The sequence below is a fragment of the Lathyrus oleraceus genome, chromosome 2 (assembly GCF_024323335.1).
Source record: "Lathyrus oleraceus cultivar Zhongwan6 chromosome 2, CAAS_Psat_ZW6_1.0, whole genome shotgun sequence".
NCBI classification, from domain to species: Eukaryota; Viridiplantae; Streptophyta; class Magnoliopsida; order Fabales; family Fabaceae; genus Lathyrus; species Lathyrus oleraceus.
The window spans coordinates 333,517,858-333,530,122 of NC_066580.1; positions in this window are offsets into that span (position 1 = coordinate 333,517,858).

Below are 12,265 nucleotides of genomic sequence, written 5' to 3' on the forward strand. Positions count from 1 at the left end.
ACTGATATCCTTATGTCTCTGGTTCCTCTTTGGGTCGTGTCCCTCTCTGGACGTGAGACCGTCATAGTCCCTCTCTGAACCAGACCATCACTAGACCTAAGCCCTACCTATCTCCAAAATACACAAATGCATGATCATAACAACACAAGTACAACAACATCATCATCTCAAATCATAATATGATACAAATCTCAATCATTCACAAAAGATTCCACTCATGAACCTATAATTCACCATAATCGACCATCACTGTAATCCCTCACTGAATTACTATCTCAAAATGACATTCAAGACCATCACTGTAATCCCTCTCTTAATTACAATCTCAGAATGTTATTTAAGTCGTCACTGTAGTCCCTCTCTAGATTACTAACTCAAAAATATATTTTTCAAAAACAAAAATAGTTATTCATCACAAGAGGTAAAGTTATATTATTACCTTAACTCATCACACTTCTAAAAAATACACAAAAGTCTCAATGACTCATAGATCCTAAAATAGTTATCATTTTCTCAAACACTTTAAAAACTCAACATTTCCTCAAAAGCTCTTTATTATTATTGTGTCAGGCCCTCAACAAGGCAAAGATAAACATTTTCCTTAATTTACTCAAAAATGACCTTAAGGTCTTAAAAAGGACTCTAAAGTCACTAATTGCTCCAAAATTTATTCGAAAGTTCCCGAACTCGAGAAACACCAAAAATGCTTGATAAGTTGGAAAAAGTCCAAAATTGCTTTAAAAGACTAAAAACTCAAAAATTCCTGAAAAACAAAATCGACCGTCCGCCAGGCCACGACATTTTTTTCTGTGATTTTTTTCCAAGACTTAACAAACTACACGGAACCGTATGGTTATATATCTACCATATGTGAGATTCTGAGACACCTCCCTCCCACCTAAGGGGTGACCTAATATTAGATTTATTATAAACCTTGACATCATCTTAGATGACTAAAACTAACCATGACTTCATCTTAAAATCACCAAAGTTTATGAAATAATTGTACAGGGCACTACAAAAATAAAAGAACTACAATTTATATTAATGTTTGAGATTTTGACAAACCATTATCAAGCCTTCTTCTAAAAGCTTAACATTAAGACAAATAAAGAAAGTAGTATAACTAAGATATGACCTCTACGCTCTATAATCATGTTGACTTAAGTTTAGTAAAAAAGAGCTAGATGAGTGCTACTTCTAAACCATAAATGATTTTGGAATGAAAGCTTTTTCTAGAGTTTTATTTTATCAAATTAAGTTACTTAAGGAAAACTCCATCATTACACCTCCGGAGAGGTCTCAAAACATGCACTAGTAGCACACCCTTTGTATGAAAATCAATGAAATCTTGCCAAGTTTGGACCATAGTTTTCCGCAAATACCTATACTTAGGATAAAGGACATATATGTTGTGAAATCTGCAATCATTTAACCGAGTTGCCAAAGACATAAGCTGATAGACAAATAATATTTTACATTTACTTCGAACTTATGAAATAAAAAGATGTGCACGTGTCTTTTTTTACGAAAGTACTTCTAATAGCGTTTACCATTAAATTCTATCAAACTAGTGTAGTTATAATAGCGTTTATTTATAAAGGCTATTATATGTGTTTGTGTAAATGTTTAATAGCGCTTATTCATAAACGCTATCAAACTACGGTATTTATAATAGCGTTTATCTGTAAAATGCTATTATATGTTTCTGCTTGAATTATTTAATAGTGCTTTACTAAAAAATGTTATTAAATAAGTGCTATTATAGATCAAAATTGTAGTTCGTTGCTAGACTAGATTAGGCCTAACTTGCCCCGCATAAAATACACACTAAGATTGCCCAAAAAATTCTAGAGCCTAAAAAAAAGCTAAAACCAATAATAAGGGAACCACAATACTTACGATGCAAATTTCCATTTAATACACATAACTTGCGGATATAACAGTTCACCAATGGCTTCCCTTGTCTAAGAGACTGTGTATCAACCTAAGAGTAAAGAGGGATTAGGGGTTAAGGATCTCTGTCTGATTAGCTTAGCCTTGTTATCCAAATAGAGATGTAGATTAATTACAAATGCTTTTGATTTTTGGTGTGCTATACTAGTAGCTTAATACGATACTACGATTATTTCTTCTTTTAGGGTGGATGGCTACAGACTATTAGGTTGCTTACATCTCTAATCAACCATATGGATTGGTGGAAGAAATTGGTCGGTGGATAGATGAGAACCTAGTATCATATCTAAGGTGGAGAAGACATTTCTTTCTCCTCGAATTACAAACTATAGATTCTTTGTTCTTGTAAACTTTACACTTTATGTGGATAAAGATAAGTAGAGTTAGATCGATTTAAGAGGTGATATATTATTCGTTACTTTTGTTTATCATGCTTAGTTGAACCTTAACGATTCTTCTTCTTCCTATTATCTGGTTGAGAATTCTACCCTTCCTTTCATCTCGATTAGCTAGAATCCTTCTAAAATTATGGTATTTTTCTGACAGCTTTTGCAAGAGAGATCTTTGTTTAGAGAAAATCTGTCTAAACAAGGTGTGGTTATACATCTAGATGGGATCTTGTGTCCCTTGTGTGGGGGGTTTGGTTGAGTCAGTGTCTCATCTTTTTTATCATTTGTGAGTTAGGTATGCTAGTGTGGTATAAAACATTTATGTGGTTGGGTTGTCAAGTGGTTATCCCAAGAGATCTTAGATTTTTTTTCTTAGTTTTTTCTCTTTTTAGGTGGTAGAGCTAAGTCTAGGAATGATTTTGCTATGATTTAACATGTTATTGTCTTGGTCTATTTGGATTGTCGATAATCATGATATTTGGTGTGTCAACAACTGTGAAACAAATAAAGGAGAAAAATATATTTCTGACCTAGAAATAATTTATAAATAATTCAAAGGTGAACTAATGCACTTTCTACTAATGGCTTGAGAACTCTATCTCTTTCCTAAAAATGAAACTTAGAGGGATAATGATGAATATAAGGTACAATAGCTCATTGCATGTATGATTTTGAATAAACACCTTGTTGATGATGTAAGGCATTGCTTCAAATCCCCAAACAGTGGAGGTATAAGGATGATAATCCCTAGTCAACCCCTTTGAGCCTAGAAGTAGGAGTTTTCTTCCAAAAAAAAACCTCACATCTAAAATCCGGGGCAAGGTAGTCTTCAGCTAATTTGACCACGCGTTCAATTCTTAAAAATACAAAGTAGGGAGTGTCCCATTTGAGGATCAACCACATCCTAGGGAGTGTCTTGTCTAAAGGACAACCACATCATTTCCCTCACGAGAGGTCGAAATCACAAATCCAGTGGTTGTCCCTTGCCAACAAAAAAAATGAGACAGTCACAAATCCTTTCAAACCAAAAAAACAAACGTCACACGATTTGTTCCATAAAAAAAACTCCAAAAAAAAGAGAGAAAAATCCTGCTAAGTCGAAACTTGAAAACAAGTGGCTTAGGCAAAAATTAGGGTATCCCGATGGACTATAAGCAAAACAAATCAGTCAAGGCAAAATTAGGGAAGTCGAAAAAAAAGCAGAAGAGGAATCGAAAACAAAAATCCTCAGCAAGAACAAAGTCGTGTGACTGCAAAGACAACAAAGAGGCAAGTGACTGTCACTCCCAAAACCTTGTGGGTTCTCTTACTACCACTCCCTTCATTCTAAGAGACGAACGTCTGTGTCAAACTAGTTGAATGTAGGACTGAAGGGTATCAAGAAGAATGGGCGGGCTAAATAAATTTTTGAGCCATAAATTCTTTGTTTCTTAAACCATGAACCATCCCGCATTACAACCCTCAAAAGACCTGATTGAAGCAAGGTCTATTTTGAAAGCATATTGCATTAGAGCTTGTGTCGAAACTGACTCCTATTTGTTTTGCTAAGTATCAGTATGACTTTTGTAACTAAGTGATCCATTCACTATATGTCATCTCTTCACTGGACATACTTGGATTTCTAAAACTGACATAAACATAACATTAGCATAAATAGTTTTACTTGTGAATGAGCATTGACATCAAGAGCGTTTTCACAATGAGCATGACTCGAGAAGTTTTGGTCACCCAAAAGAGGCAAATTTTCTGAGGACTCCGATGAGCAAAGGTCATCCCCTTAGATTAATCTCACCAAGGGGGCAAGGCATCTGATAACTCCGTTGAGCAAGCCACTTCAAGATTCAGTCAGTCTGGGACAACCACGTCGAGATTAGGCAAATCTCTCCAAAGGCAGTTGTCCAGGGGCATTCCCTCAAAGATCAACCAGTCAGGGGAAAAATCCATTCAAGGTTTCATACCAAGGAAGACCACCTTAAAAGCATGAGAAAGTCAAAACACTCCAAGAGATGGATGAATAGGGGTAGGCAGACCCAAGACGTTGGGGCATATCAGATCAAGATCACTTTACCCAAGATTTGCTTCATAACTTGTAACTGGGACAATCCATGTAGATACCAAACAGATTGGGGCAGGACTGGCCATGGAGAGGAAGCATTTCCTTATATTTTAGATTTTCTTGCTCAGATCAAGCATGGGGCATCAGAATATCCAGACCAAGCTCACTACGTTAGCCCAGTTCAAAGAAAATGCCGGGAAGTCATGCTAAACACATCATCCCATAATTTGTCAACAATGAGCCTTGAAGCCAAGCAAAAATATTTCTCAGTTCCAACCATTCTTGACCCACCTGAAGGACATTTGTTGAACTATCCAAAACAATTGCATCAATCATTACGCACCAACCATGTTGCTTCACTCATACATATCATGCATCATGCATAACATGAAGCCCTTCCCCAACAAGAATAATAAAGCCAAGCCTCACTTGACACCTTCCAAAATTAAAGCCTACTTGGCAAACCCAAAAATCTAATCATTGTCAGATCCAGCCTGATCCTGTCCAAACCAAAATCCATAAAGCCCAATCGTTATTGGCACCTCCCAAAACAAATTCAAAAGCCCAATCGTTATTGGCACCTCCCAAAACAAATCCAAAAGCCCAATCGTTATTGGCACCTCCCAAAACAAATCTAAAAATGCTATTTAAGTCGTCACTGTAATCCCTCTCCAGATTACTAACTCAAAAATATATTTTTCAAAAACAAAAATAGTTATTCATCACAAGAGGTATAGTTATATTATTACCTTAACTCATCACACTTCTAAAAAATACACAAAAGTCTCAATCATTCATAGATCCTAAAATAGTTATCGTTTTCTCAAACACTTTAAAAACTCAACATTTCCTCAAAAACTCTTTATTATTATTGTGTCAGGCCCTCAACAGGGCAAAGAAAAATATCTTCCTTAATTTACTCAAAAATGACCTTAAGGTCTTAAAAAGGACTCTAAAGTCACTAATTGCTCCAAAATTTATTCGAAAGTTCCCGAACTCGAGAAACACCAAAAATGCTTGATAAGTTGGAAAAAGTCCAAAATTGCTTTAAAAGACTAAAAACTCAAAAATTCCTGAAAAACAAAATCGACCGTCCGCCAGGCCACGACATTTTTTTCTGTGATTTTTTTCCAAGACTTAACAAACTACACGGAACCGTATGGTTATATATCTACCATATGTGAGATTCTGAGACACCTCCCTCCCACCTAAGGGGTGACCCAATATTAGATTTATTATAAACCTTGACATCATCTTAGATGACTAAAACTAACCATGACTTCATCTTAAAATCACCAAAGTATATGAAATAATTGTACAGGGCACTACAAAAATAAAAGAACTACAATTCATATTAATGTTTGAGATTTTGACAAACCATTATCAAGCCTTCTTCTAAAAGCTTAACATTAAGACAAATAAAGAAAGTAGTATAACTAAGATATGGCCTCTATGCTCTATAATCATGTTGACTTAAGTTTAGTAAAAAAAAGCTAGATGAGTACTACTTCTAAACCATAAATGATTTTGGAATGAAAGCTTTTTCTAGAGTTTTATTTTATCAAATTAAGTTACTTAAGGAAAACTCCATCATTACACCTCCGGAGAGGTCTCAAAACATGCACTAGTAGCACACCCTTTGTATGAAAATCAATGAAATCTTGCCAAGTTTGGACCATAGTTTTCCGCAAATACCTATACTTAGGATAAAGGACATATATGTTGTGAAATCTGCAATCATTTAACCGAGTTGCCAAAGACATAAGCTGATAGACAAATAATATTTTACATTTACTTCGAACTTATGAAATAAAAAGATGTGCACGTGTCTTTTTTTACGAAAGTACTTCTAATAGCGTTTACCATTAAATTCTATCAAACTAGTGTAGTTATAATAGCGTTTATTTATAAAGGCTATTATATGTGTTTGTGTAAATGTTTAATAGCGCTTATTCATAAACGCTATCAAACTACGGTATTTATAATAGCGTTTATCTGTAAAATGCTATTATATGTTTCTGCTTGAATTATTTAATAGTGCTTTACTAAAAAATGTTATTAACTAAGTGCTATTATAGATCAAAATTGTAGTTCGTTGCTAGACTAGATTAGGCCTAACTTGCCCCGCATAAAATACACACTAAGATTGCCCAAAAAATTCTAGAGCCTAAAAAAAAAGCTAAAACCAATAATAAGGGAACCACAATACTTACGATGCAAATTTCCATTTAATACACATAACTTGCGGATATAACAGTTCACCAATGGCTTCCCTTGTCTAAGAGACTGTGTTTCAACCTAAGAGTAAAGAGGGATTAGGGGTTAAGGATCTCTGTCTGATTAGCTTAGCCTTGTTATCCAAATAGAGATGTAGATTAATTACAAATGCTTTTGATTTTTGGTGTGCTATACTAGTAGCTTAATACGATACTACGATTATTTCTTCTTTTAGGGTGGATGGCTACAGACTATTAGGTTGCTTACATCTCTAATCAACCATATGGATTGGTGGAAGAAATTGGTCGGTGGATAGATGAGAACCTAGTATCATATCTAAGGTGGAGAAGACATTTCTTTCTCCTCGAATTACAAACTATAGATTCTTTGTTCTTGTAAACTTTACACTTTATGTGGATAAAGATAAGTAGAGTTAGATCGATTTAAGAGGTGATATATTATTCGTTACTTTTGTTTATCATGCTTAGTTGAACCTTAACGATTCTTCTTCTTCCTATTATCTGGTTGAGAATTCTACCCTTCCTTTCATCTCGATTAGCTAGAATCCTTCTAAAATTATGGTATTTTTCTGACAGCTTTTGCAAGAGAGATCTTTGTTTAGAGAAAATCTGTTTAAACAAGGTGTGGTTATACATCTAGATGGGATCTTGTGTCCCTTGTGTGGGGGGTTTGGTTGAGTCAGTGTCTCATCTTTTTTATCATTTGTGAGTTAGGTATGCTAGTGTGGTATAAAACATTTATGTGGTTGGGTTGTCAAGTGGTTATCCCAAGAGATCTTAGATTTTTTTTCTTAGTTTTTTCTCTTTTTAGGTGGTAGAGCTAAGTCTAGGAATGATTTTGCTATGATTTAACATGTTATTGTCTTGGTCTATTTGGATTGTCGATAATCATGATATTTGGTGTGTCAACAACTGTGAAACAAATAAAGGAGAAAAATATATTTCTGACCTAGAAATAATTTATAAATAATTCAAAGGTGAACTAATGCACTTTCTACTAATGGCTTGAGAACTCTATCTCTTTCCTAAAAATGAAACTTAGAGGGAGAATGATGAATATAAGGTACAATAGCTCATTGCATGTATGCTTTTGAATAAACACCTTGTTGATGATGTAAGGCATTGCTTCAAATCCCCAAACAGTGGAGGTATAAGGATGATAATCCCTAGTCAACCCCTTTGAGCCTAGAAGTAGGAGTTTTCTTCCAAAAAAAAACCTCACATCTAAAATCCGGGGCAAGGTAGTCTTCAGCTAATTTGACCACGCGTTCAATTCTTAAAAATACAAAGTAGGGAGTGTCCCATTTGAGGATCAACCACATCCTAGGGAGTGTCTTGTCTAAAGGACAACCACATCATTTCCCTCACGAGAGGTCGAAATCACAAATCCAGTGGTTGTCCCTTGCCAACAAAAAAAGTGAGACAGTCACAAATCCTTTCAAACCAAATAAACAAACGTCACACGATTTATTCCATAAAAAAACACCAAAAAAAAGAGAAAAAAATCCTGCTAAGTCGAAACTTGAAAACAAGTGGCTTAGGCAAAAATTAGGGTATCCCGATGGACTATAAGCAAAACAAATCAGTCCAGGCAAAATTAGGGAAGTCGAAAAAAAAGCAGAAGAGGAATCGAAAACAAAAATCCTCAGCAAGAACAAAGTCGTGTGACTGCAAACACAACAAAGAGGCAAGTGACTGTCACTCCCAAAACCTTGTGGGTTCTCTTACTACCACTCCCTTCATTCTAAGAGACGAACGTCTGTGTCGAACTAGTTGAATGTAGGACTGAAGGGTATCAAGAAGAATGGGCGGGCTAAATAAATTTTTGAGCCATAAATTCTTTGTTTCTTAAACCATGAACCATCCCACATTACAACCCTCAAAAGACCTGATTGAAGCAAGGTCTATTTTGAAAGCATATTGCATTAGAGCTTGTGTCGAAACTGACTCCTATTTGTTTTGCTAAGTATCAGTATGACTTTTGTAACTAAGTGATCCATTCACTATATGTCATCTCTTCAGTGGACATACTTGGATTTCTAAAACTGACATAAACATAACATTAACATAAATAGTTTTACTTGTGAATGAGCATTGACATCAAGAGCGTTTTCACAATGAACATGACTCGAGAAGTTTTGGTCACCCAAAAGAGGCAAATTTTCTGAGGACTCCGACGAGCAAAGGTCATCCCCTTAGATTAATCTCACCAAGTGGGCAAGACATCTGATAACTCCGTTGAGCAAGCCACTTCAAGATTCAGTCAGTCTGGGACAACCACGTCGAGATTAGGCAAATCTCTCCAAAGGCAGTTGTACAGGGGCATTCCCTCAAAGATCAACCAGTCAGGGGAAAAATCCATTCAAGGTTTCATACCAAGGAAGACCACCTCAAAAGCATGAGAAAGTCAAAACACTCCAAGAGATGGATGAATAGGGGTAGGCAGATCCAAGACGTTGGGGCATATCAGATCAAGATCACTTTACCCAAGATTTGCTTCATAACTTGTAACTGGGACAGTCCATGTAGATACCAAACAGATTGGGGCAGGACTGGCCATGGAGAGGAAGCATTTCCTTATATTTTAGATTTTCTTGCTCAGATGAAGCATGGGGCATCAGAATATCCAGACCAAGCTCACTACGTTAGCCCAGTTCAAAGAAAATGTCGGGAAGTCATGCTAAACACATCATCCCATAATTTGTCAACAATGAGCCTTGAAGCCAAGCAAAAATATTTCTCAGTTCCAACCATTCTTGACCCACCTGAAGGACATTTGTTGAACTATCCAAAACAATTGCATCAATCATTACGCACCAACCATGTTGCTTCACTCATACATATCATGCATCATGCATAACATGAAGCCCTTCCCCAACAAGAACAATAAAGCCAAGCCTCACTTGACACCTTCCAAAATTAAAGCCTACTTGGCAAACCCAAAAATCTAATCATTGTCAGATCCAGCCTGATCCTGTCCAAACCAAAATCCATAAAGCCCAATCGTTATTGGCACCTCCCAAAACAAATTCAAAAGCCCAATCGTTATTGGCACCTCCCAAAACAAATCCAAAAGCCCAATCGTTATTGGCACCTCCCAAAACAAATCTAAAAATGCTATTTAAGTCGTCACTGTAATCCCTCTCCAGATTACTAACTCAAAAATATATTTTTCAAAAACAAAAATAGTTATTCATCACAAGAGGTATAGTTATATTATTACCTTAACTCATCACACTTCTAAAAAATACACAAAATTCTCAATCATTCATAGATCCTAAAATAGTTATCGTTTTCTCAAACACTTTAAAAACTCAACATTTCCTCAAAAACTCTTTATTATTATTGTGTCAGGCCCTCAACAGGGCAAAGATAAATATCTTCCTTAATTTACTCAAAAATGACCTTAAGGTCTTAAAAAGGACTCTAAAGTCACTAATTGCTCCAAAATTTATTCGAAAGTTCCCGAACTCGAGAAACACCAAAAATGCTTGATAAGTTGGAAAAAGTCCAAAATTGCTTTAAAAGACTAAAAACTCAAAAATTCCTGAAAAACAAAATCGACCGTCCGCCAGGCCATGACATTTTTTTCTGTGATTTTTTTCCAAGACTTAACAAACTACACGGAACCGTATGGTTATATATCTACCATATGTGAGATTCTGAGACACCTCCCTCCCACCTAAGGGGTGACCCAATATTAGATTTATTATAAACCTTGACATCATCTTAGATGACTAAAACTAACCATGACTTCATCTTAAAATCACCAAAGTATATGAAATAATTGTATAGGGCACTACAAAAATAAAAGAACTACAATTCATATTAATGTTTGAGATTTTGACAAACCATTATCAAGCCTTCTTCTAAAAGCTTAACATTAAGACAAATAAAGAAAGTAGTATAACTAAGATATGGCCTCTACGCTCTATAATCATGTTGACTTAAGTTTAGTAAAAAAGAGCTAGATGAGTACTACTTCTAAACCATAAATGATTTTGGAATGAAAGCTTTTTCTAGAGTTTTATTTTATCAAATTAAGTTACTTAAGGAAAACTCCATCATTACACCTCCGGAGAGGTCTCAAAACATGCACTAGTAGCACACCCTTTGTATGAAAATCAATGAAATCTTGCCAAGTTTGGACCATAGTTTTCCGCAAATACCTATACTTAGGATAAAGGACATATATGTTGTGAAATCTGCAATCATTTAACCGAGTTGCCAAAGACATAGGCTGATAGACAAATAATATTTTACATTTACTTCGAACTTATGAAATAAAAAGATGTGCACGTGTCTTTTTTTACGAAAGTACTTCTAATAGCGTTTACCATTAAATTCTATCAAACTAGTGTAGTTATAATAGCGTTTGTTTATAAAGGCTATTATATGTGTTTGTGTAAATGTTTAATAGCGCTTATTCATAAACGCTATCAAACTACGGTATTTATAATAGCGTTTATCTGTAAAATGCTATTATATGTTTCTGCTTGAATTATTTAATAGTGCTTTACTAAAAAATGTTATTAAATAAGTGCTATTATAGATCAAAATTGTAGTTCGTTGCTAGACTAGATTAGGCCTAACTTGCCCCGCATAAAATACACACTAAGATTGCCCAAAAAATTCTAGAGCCTAAAAAAAAAGCTAAAACCAATAATAAGGGAACCACAATACTTACGATGCAAATTTCCATTTAATACACATAACTTGCGGATATAACAGTTCACCAATGGCTTCCCTTGTCTAAGAGACTGTGTATCAACCTAAGAGTAAAGAGGGATTAGGGGTTAAGGATCTCTGTCTGATTAGCTTAGCCTTGTTATCCAAATAGAGATGTAGATTAATTACAAATGCTTTTGATTTTTGGTGTGCTATACTAGTAGCTTAATACGATACTACGATTATTTCTTCTTTTAGGGTGGATGGCTACAGACTATTAGGTTGCTTACATCTCTAATCAACCATATGGATTGGTGGAAGAAATTGGTCGGTGGATAGATGAGAACCTAGTATCATATCTAAGGTGGAGAAGACATTTCTTTCTCCTCGAATTACAAACTATAGATTCTTTATTCTTGTAAACTTTACACTTTATGTGGATAAAGATAAGTAGAGTTAGATCGATTTAAGAGGTGATATATTATTCGTTACTTTTGTTTATCATGCTTAGTTGAACCTTAACGATTCTTCTTCTTCCTATTATCTGGTTGAGAATTCTACCCTTCCTTTCATCTCGATTAGCTAGAATCCTTCTAAAATTATGGTATTTTTCTGACAGCTTTTGCAAGAGAGATCTTTGTTTAGAGAAAATCTGTTTAAACAAGGTGTGGTTATACATCTAGATGGGATCTTGTGTCCCTTGTGTGGGGGGTTTGGTTGAGTCAGTGTCTCATCTTTTTTATCATTTGTGAGTTAGGTATGCTAGTGTGGTATAAAACATTTATGTGGTTGGGTTGTCAAGTGGTTATCCCAAGAGATCTTAGATTTTTTTTCTTAGTTTTTTCTCTTTTTAGGTGGTAGAGCTAAGTCTAGGAATGATTTTGCTATGATTTAACATGTTATTGTCTTGGTCTATTTGGATTGTCGATAATCATGATATTTGGTGTGTCAACAACTGT